General features: G+C 47.6%; 1 protein-coding gene across 1 annotated transcript in view; it reads right to left on the reverse strand.

Moving 5' to 3' along the window:
* CHST8 (carbohydrate sulfotransferase 8) overlaps positions 1–9,989 on the reverse strand; it is a 242,317-nt gene extending 232,328 nt beyond the window's left edge. Inside the window, exon 1 of the mRNA XM_083515202.1 lies at positions 9,180–9,989. The gene's annotated coding sequence lies outside the window, so the exon portion shown is untranslated. The remainder of the gene's footprint in view (positions 1–9,179) is intronic.
* Between the last annotated feature and the right edge of the window lie 1,593 nt (positions 9,990–11,582).

Consider the following 11,582-nt stretch of genomic DNA (forward strand, 5'->3'; position numbering starts at 1 on the left):
GAAGGTGGTGGACTCTCCTTTGCTGGAGGTTTTTTAATCAAAAGTTGTCAGGGATTCTTTAGCTGTGATTCCTGAATTGCACTGGGTTGAACTTGATGGCCCTTGGAGTCCCTTTGAACTCTTTAATCCTAGGATTCTGAGGAGTCTTTATTATTTCTTGGATAAACAGCTGGCCACCTTGTAAGTTGCTTTCAATATTTGCTTTGAGGGCAGCAGAGGCAGGATTCAACCCTCATGCCCTCATATTGGGATCCTAAAGTGGGACGATTATTGGTTTGTTTTTGTTTCTATTTTTATTATGTGTTTTATTATTATTATTTTGTAATTTTATGTTATGAACTGCCCTGAGATCTATGGCTATATGGTGGTATACATATTTATTATTATTATTAATAACAACAACAACAATAACAATAATAATAATAATAACTTCCACCACTTTCCAAAGGCCAAGGAACTTGCCCCTCCTTGCTCCAACAAGAAGGCAAAATCAGAATTCACCATTTCACTTTATGGCCCTGGCAGTGTATAAATAAATCATCCATATGACCTGATTGATGCCCACCCGTAAATAATTAAGCTTCGACCTTATGTTATGGTGCTGTCTAAATTCTTACAGAGCTTGTGGGAACTAAGGCGTACTAAATTTTCACATGTCAGAGAGACAAGACAAAGGACGAGCTGCCAATATTCATTTATACATACATTGTAATAAGTTTGATTTTACTTAGCTTATTGGATTACTATCGATTAGGCATCTCTGCATAAGGCATCCAGGAAGGTTAATTGTTCCAAGCATTCCCCAATTTGATTTCTTTCTTGAAACAGCTGTTAAATCTTGTGTTTGGTTTCTAGGCCTCAAACATTTACTGTATGTATTCTGCTTTGAATAATTGCCTAATTTTCTTTTTTTAAAAGCACTTTGCTAGGAAAGAGAGACCCAGTCTGTCTCAGGCTCACAGTGACATTCTCCTCTCCTGGGCGAGGTAGCAGGTGTCAGCCAAAGTTTAATTTGGAAACCCATGAATTCCAAAGAGCTTATTCTCCAGCACAGAGAGCTTTTCAAGGCCTTCTCCTGGAATAAAGAGCAAATCCCACAGACATGAAGGGAATTGATGAGAAGGTGGTTGTCGAACAAAATGAGATCCTTTCATCAAATGGCAGCGCCACCAATAAATAACAAGGATTTGGCCAGGACTGTTCTAATTTAGGAGAGCTTTGCTTAGGTCAGTGATTCCCCCGGCTGCGTGCTAGCGAGTGCATACTCTAGCGTGGCATGAGAGAATGGCCGGTGTGCCATGAGAAATCAAGAGATTAAATAATTAAATGGTCCCGCGAGCCCAGAGCACCACACGCACACCCGAACTGGCACACTGCCTCTTTGAACAAAGACCCAATTCTGGCCTGGATTCCTTCCAGCCAGCCTTCTCCCAGGGCAGGCAGCCCTGCTAAAATCTTTGTGGTTATATCATTCAGTTGGCCCTGTTGCAAAGACCCGGCTGATTGAGTACCTGCCCTTAGCATGCCTTCCAACATTTCTCCTGTGAAAATAGGGATGTCCTATCTATTATTATTATTATTATTATTATTATTATTATTATTATTATTAATACCCCACCCACCTGACTGGGTTGCCCCAGCCACTCTGGGTGGATTCCAGCATATATAGAAACATATTAACAAATTAAACATTAAAAAACCTCCCTATACAGGGCTGCCTTCAGAAGGCTTGGGGGTCAGAGAACTCCATTTCCACTAACATATCTCCAATACAAATAGGGATGTCTTAACACACCATCCAATATTTCCCTGATGAAAATAGGAATGTCCTATGGAAAAGTGGGTCATTCCGGGATCAAAACAGAAACTGGATTCTGTAAATCTGGGACTGTCCCTGGAAAATAGGGACACTTGGAGGGTCTGCCATAGAGGAGGCTGCCCATTGTGTCTGACTGAATCACAGCAAACAGTTAAAGCAAAGCCTTGGCCCTGCAACAATGGGCTCCTCTCCCCCCCCCCATTTTTTATTATTCAAAGCAGGTAGGAAAGCTTTGCCTTGGCTCTCAGAAGTTCGGGAAACTGTTAAACAAAAATTTACTGTGCATCTAGTCAATAGTCTCTTTCACCCTGACAGAGGAAGTCAGTGCGGCTCTATTGTTTCAGAGCAAACTAAAAAGAGAAAGTGTATCCAAAAGCCCCTGAAATCCCACCCACCCCACAATGCACGGTTCCATACTGAGGCGCCACCTTCTTAATAGAATTGGGGGTGGGGGAGTTGCAATGCCATGTGATGTCATTACGTCATGCGTATGATGTCATGCAATGCCCTCACATTGTGTGCACAATGCCGCGAGGAGGCAGGGGCAGAGCCTGAATATCGAGGGGGCTCAGCCCCCTCAGAAAACACATTGCCTCACATTGCCCCTGGGAACTGCCTCACCGTTGTCCATATTTATAATTGTTCAAAAGTAATTAAACTCCAATAGGATTAAAACATAATAAAAGCATATTTATTAAGATACAAATAATAAAAAGAGCACAGCACTATTAAAAGTCCTTTGCTAGACCCGTGTTACTTATACCTGCCCTTTAAATAAGGTTTCCTATTGGGGTATGCCTTTAAGGTGGCATTAAAGGAAAGCAGAGAGAAGCTGTTGTATGGCAACCCTCTGACCCCATCTGGCTCTTTCAGTTGTACACTTTAAAAGTAGCCATGTAGTGGATGGGAGGAACGGAGTGTGGAATGCCATGGGATGTAGAATGGCAGCTGGGAAAGGAAAATAGAATTTGGGGCAAGGGAAAGAGTGGCTGGCTGCAAGTGCCTTGTAGGAAGGGGGGTTGCACTGCAACGTCCAATTGCAGATCCCACTCATCACTTCCCTGATAATCCATATGCCACACATTTCAAACTAATCCATCACCACCATCTATCACAATACAAAGAAGAGGAGTTCTATCCAAAGATGCTACGGAACAGGAAAAGCCAACCAGGGCTGGCCCAGGACGTTTTGCCACTTGAGGTGAAACAGAAAATAGCACCCACCCCTCCCCCCCTACATCTCCTCTGGCTGAGGTGACTGGAAGTGGCCTGAGGAAGGCCTGGTTTGCTGAATGTGGTGAGGGAGAAAAAAGGAAGCCAGAGAAGAACAGGCGACAGTGGCCAGAAGAGGAAGAGGTGGCAACAGCAGCAATGGCAGGAGGCGGCAAGCAGCACAGACTTCTATTGTTCCTCTCAGCTGTCCCCAGCCTGAGGTAGTTACCTCACCAAGCCTCATGGGTGTAAGCCAAAGTGCCTCCTCCACCCAGTGGAGTGCTAGCCACCCCAGGTGTCATTACTGAGGGGGGTGGCAAAATATTTATTTATTTATTTATTTATTTATTTATTTATTTATTTATTTATACCCTGCCCATCTGGCTGAGTTTCCCCAGCCACCCTGGCAAAAATATGTGTGCGTGTTTTATTTGAAAATGGGCTCACAACACTTTTTTTAAAAAAATAACTCCTGCAACCCCCGCACCCCCCTTCCTATGCCACTGTTAGCTAGGTGATGGGGGGGCATTGGGCACCACACCACAGGGCCTGCAGCATACCTGAGCCATGCGTCTCTCCTGAGCAGGAGGCGGTGGGCGGACTACCTGCAAGCTCCACGCTGCTTTTTCCAGCAGTGCGGGGCTTGAGTCTGACCACCACCTCAGCTGCCCTACAAGTGAGGGGGAGGCTGTGGAGAGGCTCCACGCAGCCTTGGCTCGCCCCACCCCCATGGGCAGCTCGCCCCGCTGCCGGCTGCTGGATGCGAGCACCACACCGAGCACCCAAGCGGCTAGCTACGCTGCTGTCTCCACCTCCTGACGCTGCTGAACTACAGCTCCCATCATCCTCCCTGACAATGGGTTGTGCTGGTTGTACTCTAACAACATATGCAGAGGGCTACATTGGTTGTCCCTGCTAGAGAAAAAGAGTACAGTGGTACCTCAGGTTACAGACGCTTCAGGTTACAGACGCTTCAGGTTACTGACTCTGCTAACCCAGAAATATTACCTCAGGTTAAGAACTTTGCTTCAGGATGAGAACAGAAATCGTGTGGCGGTGGCATGGTGGCAGCGGGAGGCCCCATTAGCTAAAGTGGTGTCTCAGGTTAAGAATAGTTTCAGGTTAAGAATGGACCTCCAGAACGAATTAAGTTCTTAACCCGAGATACCGCTGTAGTATTTTTTACATATAGAAAACTTGACAGTGTTCGAGTGAAGATGTTTTTAGGATGAAAGGAAGGAAATGTCTGAGACAGAGCCACATCATTTGAACCACACTGGGCTTTCTAACAAATAAATATATTTTGCACCATCCTTTGGACACGACTGCTCTTGTTTTTGATGCCGAATCAGTGCAGCGCTCTCATCTCAGGTTGCAACAAAGCTATGCCTCTGCTCTATTATCTGTGTCATGCACAAGCACTGTTCACGCTGGATAAAAGACAGGAGAGATGTCAAATGTACATAGTAGAATTCATTGGCATGACAAAATGAACAAACGAGACATAAATGCGAGGGGCCCATGTAAACATGCAACTAGGGGAGATTAGATGAGACAGACTCCACATGACTCAAGCTAGGAAACTCTTAGGAGAACTAACCCTAAGTATCAATTACAGAATCTCTCCACCAAGACACTTGAGGAACAAGTGCCATCCTAGTTTTTTGATATCTGCTCAGTTTGCCCACTATCCATCTCCATCCCTGGATATCTCTAGGGAGAAAAACGTCATGTTGATGAAAATCAGCCTCACCCTGATAGTGAACGATTGGATTTTTTTCTTTAATGAAATACAACAATATTTTTTATTCAAAACTGTGTGTGTGTACCTTGACTCATGGAAATGAGTCAAAGCAAGTTACAGATACAATAGAAATGCTAAAACCAATTACAATAAACACGATCAATAAAAGCCTCTAAAAACCCCACAGATCTAAAAAACAAAACTGATGTAACTTCATGCATCAGATGCAAGCGGGCTCTGGTGTAGAAAGGGTAACACTGCAGTAATGCTCCCTTTTATGAGGCGAGCCTTTTCCATACACTTGAGCTGCCCCTCTGCATATTGAACATAGAGCTGAGGCAGGCTTCCCTGAGGGGTAGGCAAACATGTCCATTAGGGCATCTCATTTTCTGTCTTCAGTTCAGTTTGCCCTATTTCTGCATCTATTTGTTATATTCGTTTTAAGCCTTCATGAAAATTCACCAGCATTTTAGGATTTGTCCGTTTTGATTCTTTCCATTTTTCATTCTTTCCCCCAATCTTAAATTCAGTTCTCCACATTTTGCAGCAATTTGCAATTAAATCATCAGCATCTCATGAAGATTCGTCAGGATTTAAGTGTGGATTTTTCCTAATATAAACAGACGGGTGTATGTAATTTTGTCTAATGCACACATTTTTGCAGTGATTTCCTCCCGTAATCCACTGCCCATTATATGTTATTTTTTCACTAATTCATGCATTTTTGTGCATACTTTTCACTACAATACACATTGGGGGGGGGCTGCAGAACTGCACTGTGAAGTTTAGAGGAGTGTGAGTTTCAAAGGATGGCTGCATTTTGTATTTATTATTTCTGGAAGAGTGAATTAAGTAGGACTGTAACTTTTTGCCCATTCTTGCCTTACATGTGGTCACCAAACAAACAGAAGAACACCCCAAATAAAAGCTCTCAGGTTCCACTCACAAGAAATGCTGTGGTTAGGGCCAGCCTAGCCATCTTTTAGGGTGAAGGCTGCAATGGGTGAGGGCATGGTGAGATAGCTGAAGGCAAGGACAGGAGTCTGAATGATGCAGCAAGACTGCTTAAGTATGGGCTTTATGGGATGCAGGGGGGGGGATATTTCAGCTATACAGCTATACAGCTATACAGCAGGCTTGCCTCGCAAGACAAAAAGAATCCGTTCCGCGAGTCTCTTCGTCTTGCGGTTTTTTCGTCTTGCGAAGCAAGCCCATTAGCGACTTAGCGACTTAGCGGCTTAGCGGCTTAGCGCTATTAGCGGCTTAGCGGGCTTAGCGGATCAGCTGATAAGCGGCTTAGCGGCTTGGGAAAAAGGGGGGGGGGGAAACCACCGCAGGAACTCGCAAGACATTTTCGTCTTGCGAAGCAAGCCCATAGGAAATTCGTTTTGCGAAGCACCTCCAAAACGGAAAACCCTTTCGTCTAGCGGGTTTTCCGTCTTGCGAGGCATTCGTCTTGCGGGGCACCACTGTACTCCAAGCTGCTAAGTTTATTGAAGCAACAATGCTTGTTGCACCAACACCATGCCCTAACTTGTCAGTCTATCACAGCCTTCCTCAACCTGCTGTCCTTTAGCTGTTTTGGACTGAACGCCAGTCCAGGACCCAGGAGACTAGGGGTTGAACCCCCACTCAGCCATGAAGCTCACTGGGTGACTTTGAGCTAGTCACTCACTCTCAGCCTAACCTACCTGTTGTGGGGTTTAAGTGGGGAGGGCAAGAATTGTGTGTGGCGCCTTGAGTTCCTGGGAGGAAAAGGAGGGATATAGATGCTATTAAATAAATAAATACATTGCAACTCTCATCCGCTCCAGCAGCACACCTGGGCTGGACGCCCTGTACATTTTGCTCCACAATACCTTTCATAAATGTATCCAGATCATAAAAAAATTCTTACACTACTTTGTTCTCAAAAGAGACGATTTATGTGCTTTGAGCTTCCAGTGGTGAGATACATTCCTGAAATCAACCTGCTGAACTCTCCTCTAGTTAGCCAGTGGAAAGCCAGCTCCTTATGAAATGCACACACAAAAATTTTTGGAGTGCGGAGGCATCAAAAGGAGGGAACACAATAACCCTTTCCCCACCTCATCTCTTTTCCAAGTCTACATGCAGACCAAACACATTGTTTGCACCCAAAGCAGAGAGGTGGGGGAAAGGGTTTGAGCAACCCTCTCCTCAACACTTTGCTCTAAATTGCCCCATCCTAAAGCAACTTTTCTTAGAGGGAAAAAGGGAAGAAAGGTCAGCTGGGATTCAGGGACATGTATTTGCAAATAATGTGTATTGATTTAGGCCCATATTTTTCGTGGGGGGAAATCTATCTATAGGATAGGAGAGGCTGCAGTCTGCAAATACACATTCAGGGAAGTTACTTTAAAAGGAAGGATAAAGTCAGGTGAGGCTCCTCCCCCCACCCCAAATTCTCCCGTGCCAGCCCTATGGAAATGAGTGAAATCTATGCAAGAGCACTGTGCCCATCTCCCATTCATTTCCCTGGGTTTGGTGGATAAACAGCACCCATCCAGTTGTGCCCTGACCCCTTAAAAGTTCTGACATACCCCTTTTGCAAAAAGCATCTTACAGGAACCCAGATATTTTGAATCCTTGCATTGATGCATGCTGTGAATTTCAAAAGGCTGACAGTTGCAATGGAATGTCTTATTCAGAATGGTTACAGGCTAGGAATGAAAAGCTCAGCCATGGAGATGGCATGTGTGCTGGGATACAGCTGGGTTTACTTCTAAGTAAATGCCGCTAGGATCCAGCTGTTAGCTGGCAGGTCCTATATATGCAAAGTAGCCAAGAGGCTGAGGGATGAATCGGGAAGAGCGCATGCTTCAAATCTTTACTCTCCATCAAGAATTCACTAGTTCAGTCTTCCACAACTTCCGGATGCCTGGAATTGCAACTTCCAGTTAACAGGGCAATGCTGCCTGGGGGCTGGCGGGAGTTGTGGTTTCAAACATCTGGAGAGCACCAACTTGGGAAGAGACTACAATGGGTGGCCTTGGGACAAGCCACCCTCATCTGCAGCATGGGGCTAATAACATTGACCAACCTAACAGGATTGTTGTAAGGATGACAAGACCACAGTCGCTGTACATTCTAAAGTGCAGTACATAAATGCCATTACTTTGTCACAATTTTTTTGTTCCTAATAAACTTTTGCCCCCATCTTTTCAACCCTTTCCACAACGAAGCAAAATAGCTACCTGTAATTATTATACAGGTGCCAAGTATTCTGATGATTGGACATAAGCACTTTTGAGGAAACCCTCCAAAATTTGTGTACTGGGGAGCATCAGAGTGCATTGCCTCCTCCGTTTGGTGGGTGGGAATGAATTTCTACCCCATGAGAAAACACTCCGGAATGGGAGCCTTCCCCTCAGATCCTGGATATTCGTCCAAGGCCTGGATAATAATATTTCCTGGAGACATCAAGGAACATCCCCATTTTACAGATTTTCGGGTTGCCGAACATCAGCTCCTCCTCACCACAGACTCGGGCACACGGCAGGCATGGATTCTGAGCTAAAGGCTCGTTACATCTCGAGATAAAGCGATCACCAACATTTATGGTCGCAAAGTCCCTGAGCATGCGTAGATGGCATTCTGACCTTCCCAGCTCCCGTTGCAAACTTTCTTTTCAAACAAATTCCTTGCCCCGTCCAGCTCCTTTCAACGCTTGGTGCAACCTGCCCCCACCCCGCACAGAACTTACGACAGAAATGCATGTGGGAAACACACACCTCCTGGCCCGGAGCCCCCCCCCCTCCTCCGGCACACACACAAACAAGCAAGGCGCCCAAGCGCAAAAACCGTCTTGCGCGCACTTCGCGCGGTTCTGCCTTCCAGCAAAAAAAAGTTGCGCGAGAGAGCCGCGGGGCAGCCCTGGAAGCTCAAGCGGTAGCTGCAGAAACTTCTCTCCCCCCGCCCCGAGCCAGGAAGAGGGTAAAGAAGAATCAAGCCTCTGGACTCGTACAGAGTTGCTCCCCCCACACCAAATCCCGGAGCGATCCCGGCGTCAGGTGGCGCGACTCGCTCCTAAGCATGAGTCCCGTTACCTCTCCTTTCCCGGCTCGATTTTACGTGTGGTTTACGCGGGAGTAAAACCCACGGGGCTCGTAACGCAACCTGCTGAATTCAAAAGGGCTTGCTCCCAAGTAAGTGGGTACCGGCTCGCAGCCTTATCCTTTTCAAGAGAGAGAGAGAGATAGAGAGATAGATAGAGAGAGAGAGAGGCAGACCGCGTATAGGCAGAGGATCGGGCTTGCGCGTCTGCCTGCCCGCCCGACTGCGCGCTTCCCGGAACCAAGCTCCACGACACTCCGCAGGACTTGCCCTGCAGTCCGCGTGCGCCTCCATGCACCCAAAGCCCCGCGACCCGGACCTGCCACTGACCTGAGCTGTGTGCCTCCGCTGTTCGCGCAAGCCCCGCGCTCAACCGCGCATCTCCGGCGAGCGCCCGGACGTCTTCGAGGAGCGGCAGCAACAACCTGGTCTGGCTCCGTCGGGCAGCGCGTTGCTTTCCTTCCTCCTCCTCCTCCTCCTCCTTGCCCGGCCTCCGGGCGCTCAGCGAGTGGGGAAACTCCGCGGGAGACCCGGGCGCGCATGGAACGGAGCGGAGCCCGAGCTGGGTTGGGCTGCCCGCCGTCCCTCCCTTCCTCGGCGCCGCCGCCGCCTCCTTTGCGCCCGCCCCGTCTCCTCCTCCTGCTCTTGCTCCTTCTCCGCGGCTCCCGGCGAAGTGATGCTCCCCCCCGCCTGCAGGGCAGAACCGAGGCGAGGCTTCCTCCTCCCCCCTCTCCTCTTCGTCTCCGCCATAGCAACATGGTAGGAAAGCTGCCCACCCACCCCCTGCACTCAGAGGGAGGGAGGGAGGGAAAAGATAGGGCTGACGCTGAGACCCACCTCCCCGCAAAAAAATACAAGCCCCTGCTTTTGGGATGCGGCTCTGTGTCCTCCGGGGCCCAGGATGGCTAAGATGGTGCAGCACCGCGCCTGGAAAGCGACTTCCTTGCCTGCCTTCTTCATGCAAATCTGACGAAGGCAAGTCTGCACTCCCCACCCCGCTGCCCGAACCGCCACCGCGCCCCTCCGAGGAGCAGGTGCAGAGAAATCCGCCGCGCAACGCGCCCCTCCGACGAACAGGGCACGCGGGGCAGCAGGCTTGTTCCCTGCGGGGAGAACCTCGGACAGCGCCCTGCTTGGGGGCGGGGAGCGGCGGAGAGAGATAGACGCAGCATTTCCCCTCCTCTGCTAAAGTTTTGCACACACAAGAAGACGCTTGCACACACACTAGGTCTTGCTCAACCCAAAGTTGCCAAGAACTTAACTAGATGTTAGAAAGGGGCGTTAATTCCGGGGAGGGGGGCTGGGAGAAGTTAATATGCAGGCAAAGTTTGTCCTCTGAGTCCGTGTGACTCTCTCTATAAAGAGGCTTCAGCTAGGCAGGTGCAAAGGAAACATCTGCCTGTATCCAGAAAGACAGAGGGATTAACATACGGAGTGATGTGCAGATTCTATCTGTACATCTACATTCAGTGTTTAGAGTGAAGCATCGCACTCTCCAACGCACTGGCTACAGCAGGATCGAATGAATTTTGATCAAAAGAGGGAGGCTTGCTTATTACAAAAAAGATATTAACAGGGCTTGAACTGTTTTTATGTATTATGTGCCAGGGAACTTTGATCAAAGCGAGGTGGTTGTTTATTAAGAAAAAATACATTTAAAATATGTATATATGTGTGTGTGTTTGTATATGTGTGTGTGTGTGTGTGTGTGTGTGTGTGTGTACACTGTAGTGTAGTCCCCACCCCCATCTCCCCTGTGACACAGTATATAAGAAACTACTGAATTATTAATTCCCCATAGAGGAAATTAATTTTGATGGGAGGTGGTATCATTTATATGTTGCTGGTTTTGTTTGTGTTCTGTTCTTTAAAAAAATAAAAATCTGTAGCCTTGCTTGCCTGGCTCACCATTCGGTTTCCGAATAAAATAACCCAGAATGCATTGATGGAAGAAACATTTTAAAATCCCAAGGAAGGCAATCCCAGGTGGATTTGCAGTTTGTTTCTGGTTACCTGGGCAGAAAAATATGTCTTTGCTGGGAGCAGAAAAACCTCAGCAAATGGGCTGTGCTTTATTCCAGACATAACTCTCCTCGCAATACCACCTCCCAGTTTAACGGTTAACTAAATTTTGATTTATTGTTATGAAACCAAATAAGGCCGGATCTGTCCCTCGAGGGGGGGGGGGCGTGTTGGTGAGTAAGAGCCCAAAGGGCGGAGGCAAGACTAGTTGCCTTGAAAAGAAAAGGCAAAGGCAGCAGAAACAAAAGGAAGAGGCCAGATTTGTGGGGCTGAGAGAGAGATGGAAGGAGGCAAGTTGGAGGAAGCAAATCGAGAATGGGCAGCTCCTGTTGACAGACTTTCTTCTCCCTTTTACAGAAAAGCAACTTCGTTTTCCAGGCATTCAACTCGCCAGCAGTGTAACTACATCGGATGCAGCCTTATACAGAGTCAGCCAGTATTGTCTGTACGGACTGGCAGCAGCTCTCCAAGCTTTCAGACAAGGGGCACTCCCAGTTGGAGATGCCAGGGACAGGACTTGGGCTCTTCTTCATGCACAGCAGATGCTCTACCACTGAGCTGCAGCCTTTCCCATAATAGGAACACAGCAGGCAAACCCACAGACCTACAGACAAACAGGGAAGGGCTGGCTGTGCACTGCCCTGGTCCTGGCTTGGTCCGCTCTCCCTGGGAACAAGTGTGTGTGTTTGCACTACAACAGTTGCTTGACCT

Source organism: Podarcis liolepis, assembly GCF_965112155.1.
Source record: "Podarcis liolepis genome assembly, chromosome: 7".
Taxonomy (NCBI): Eukaryota; Metazoa; Chordata; class Lepidosauria; order Squamata; family Lacertidae; genus Podarcis; species Podarcis liolepis.